This window comes from Pteropus medius, unplaced genomic scaffold (genome assembly GCF_902729225.1).
Source record: "Pteropus medius unplaced genomic scaffold, Ma_sr-lr_union100, whole genome shotgun sequence".
Classification (NCBI taxonomy): Eukaryota; Metazoa; Chordata; class Mammalia; order Chiroptera; family Pteropodidae; genus Pteropus; species Pteropus medius.
In genome coordinates this window covers 4,915,445-4,919,139 of record NW_024340699.1, presented here as the reverse complement: position 1 = coordinate 4,919,139, position 3,695 = coordinate 4,915,445, and the positions used below count along the sequence as shown (strand labels likewise).

The 3,695-nt window shown below is 34.2% G+C and overlaps 1 pseudogene; it reads right to left on the bottom strand.

The window, feature by feature from the left end:
- Window positions 1-3,576: 3,576 nt before the first annotated feature.
- On the bottom strand, window positions 3,577-3,695 carry LOC120616893 (uncharacterized; annotated as a pseudogene).

The following is a 3,695-nucleotide window of genomic DNA, read 5'->3' as shown; positions in this document are numbered from 1 at the left end:
CTTAACCATAACAGAACTCTGTTATGATGTGGGTGCTTCTTGGATTAGCTCAGGCTTTCGATGAGTGCACTTATGCTTTAGAAGTCAAGATTTGATCAATAATACTTTTTAAATGATAAATACTTGGAAGCATTGAGCGCTGAAATATACAAACACAACTTTGATCCTTGGGTTGCCCAGATTTTAGAAGTAGTTCTTCATCTCTATGTTAATTCACTTATTCATTCAACAAATATTTGTTGAGCACACCTCTGTGCTGGCAACGTAACAGGAAATAATCATGAAATAAGAGCTGTATAAGAAAAATATATGAAACCAGTTTTTACTCTGAGAATAGGAGGGATAGTTAGGGAGACCTTGCGGAAGGACATTTCATTAATCTGATAGGAGGCTGCCAATGGAGAGTGTTCTGGCAGACAGTATAAGGGCAAAGAAAAAGTATTCCTTTTTTTTTTTTCAAAAACACTGAAATAAGTTCAATAGGCTAGAACTTGACTTCTGTTTTCTTTTACCATTTTATTTTAACATATAGTAAAAAAAAAGAAAATGTATACTCTTATGTTATGTAAAACCAAGCTTTTCCTTTCGGTGGATTCTGATCACTGGAGCTCTGAAGATGGCTTTCATGCATAAATCTCACCCTTAAAACACTGGGTAAAAGCTCAAGGCTGAGTTTTTTGAAGGTCAAATGAGGATGACACATGTGAAATAATCTGAAAATAGAAATTTTCTGGATTCCAAAAAAAAAATGCCATATGAAAAAATTTGAGTATCCTAAAAATTAAAAAAATATACTGTATGGATTCAACAAGAATTTACCACATTTACTTTTTTTTTTTTTTGAGGGTGAGTTGATATACTATAAGCAAATCATAGCCACTGTCCCTTCTTGATAAAAGTTTGGTAGTCCTTCCAATATTTATGAACATTTTTTCAGATATTCAAACTGACATTAACAAAATTAACATTAATTTCTTGATGTCATTTAATCTTCAATCTATGTTCAATTTTTTGAGTGGGGGAAAGTACTTTTATTTTTTAAAACAGACAAACAATAACAACAAAAAAATCTTTCCAGACTAATTAAACAAGATTCTCAAAGCACAAGCTTTAAAATGAAAAGTTGATGTGTATAAAAAATTTGTATAAAAAATGAAGGGCTTCTCTTCAGTGAAAGACACCATACCACTATCTAAAACTTGCAACATCTGAGACCACTGAGATCCAAAAAGAAACAAAAAAGCTCAAATTCCCTCTACTAGAAAACTTAGTATCACACCAGTGATTCTGCTACAAAATTTCTCAAATTCATTTGTTTCATGCTGCTAATATAAGGAACTAGTACCTGAGAATTCTCGCATATTAAAGAATACGGTTACTGTACACATATGCCATATTTTGTTGTTTTTGACCTTTCAATAATATTAAGATGGGAAGAAATCAGAAAGAGAAAAAGAGTTACATTCTAAGTAAAGCATTAAAGAGAGTGAAGACAGAATAATTCAGAAAAATATTCTCAGCAGAACTCCAAGTGGACTTGTACCTTAGCTACTTTACACTTATTTTTTCTTATGATTAAATAATAAAATAAACAAGAGTGGCAGCAAGAATATTGGATTCATTAAGTAGCTACTATATGTCAAACATGAGACATGCATTACATGGATTCGCCCATTAAACTGCACAACGGTTATGCGGGGGAGGTATTGTTATCCCTTACTTTTAAAGGGGAAAACCGTAGTTTGTAGAAGTTATATAAATCAGTTGAGTTCTCACCAGTAAGAATGAGGTCAGGATTAGAATACAGAGATCTGGCATCAATCTGTGCTCTTTTGTTTTCCTTTTTTGTAATTGTTACTTTAGTAATTCATTTACTTATTTATCAACTAAACACTATGTGGTTTAAATTTAAGAAAACATATAAAGATATTCTCAGACTGCCTTTGACTCCCCATTTCTGCCAACTTATTCCCATATTACTATTTTCTTTTGTTTATACTTCTATAAACTTATGAACACCCAAGAAGCCTCTGTGCACATATATGTATGTACATATGTATATTCTTTTCCTTTCTTTTCTTATGCCAGGGCTAACATAGTCTTCATCTTTTTATGCATTTTCCTCAATATATGTGTGTATACACATATACTTGCATATTAGCACATTTTTCCTATTTTCATAGCTACATTATTTTTAATGAAATAGATAAACCATAATGCAGTTAACTAGTCCATGACGAGAATTTAGATCGTTTGCAATCATTTTCTTTAAAAACCACTGCAGATCATCTTGAACTGGGATGGAGCCTCCAGCAGGATGTACTCGAGAGTGACTATGATAGCAGAAAGATAAATCTGCCATGCGTGTCGATTCTCTGAAATTTGGAGTTATCTGTTACAATAGGGTAACTTGAGTTGTAGTAGTTTAATCGCACTGATGGCTCCAACCAATGCCCTCTCTGCCCCTAGTTCTCAGAGCCATGCAGAATCTGGATTGACAATGTTCATTATTCTGGTCAAGTGGGTAACAAAAAAAATTGATACAAGCAGAATCTTCACACGCACACCAAAAAACCAAGAACATTTATACTTATTTTAGACACCTGATATTGCCAAGAGATCATGTCTTGACCAGACTGCCACAGGATGGGAAACCACGTGGAGAAGAACTACGTCATCCCAGCCAGCACCATCCTAGACTGGTCTATGCCTGGCTGACTGACCAGGTTACCACAAGTTTCCCATCCATGACTGCAGCAGATTAGCAGAGACAACCAACCAATTTATAGACTTGTGTAGGGGGAAAAACCTACTAAGTTTTATGTGCTTTGTTATGCAGCAAGAGGTAACTGATACAGCATATCCAGACTAGTATATTAACTAATCTATATTTCATTTAAATAAGCCATTTGTTTTTGCTTCTCATTCTAGTGTTGCTCAAATTCTTTATGAAAATGTGTAGCAAATGTATATTTCTTTTGCTTTAAAAAAAAAAAAAGTACCAAGACGCAAAATTTGTTTCTATTAGCCCTGATCATAATTAATCTAGTTCAAGCAATTTTAGTATTGCCGACAAAACTTCACCTTTATGCCATTATCCCATTTTATTATGGGACAATTGTACAATCAACACAAACAGAGAAAGAACAGTTATTTCCATAAGTGTGTAAAAAAACATCATGATAAATTATTTATGAGGTTTTTTTTTTTCCATTAAGAAGAATGAGGGGTGCAAGTCTAAATAAGAAAATGAGCTGTTCAGTGTGAAAACAATTGAGTCTAATCTAGTTGGTGATGTTCATCCATTAGATGATGCTTGAGAGAAAATTTGAGGCTCAAGAGAGATATCTGTGACTTCTTTACAGTGACATTTTCCTAAAGCTCTGATATGAAAGGGATTGATAAAGCATATAACAGATCTGAAGAAATGAAGGCAAACGTAAAAGCATCATGGTAAACAATCTCATTTACTTGGAAGCAATTGTGAAGATGTCTTTTTTTGTTTTAGGCGAGGCAACCCTTGGTTGACCTCACAGATTGCAAGGACCTTGTCAGCTTACGATTCCTTATTTTTTACACCTACAGCGCCTGGTCTTCCTAGGTGGTCTCCCATCCAAGTATTAACCAGGCCTGAATCTGCTTAGCTTCCGAGATCAGACAGGATCAGGCTTGTTCAGGGTAGCATGGCCATAGAC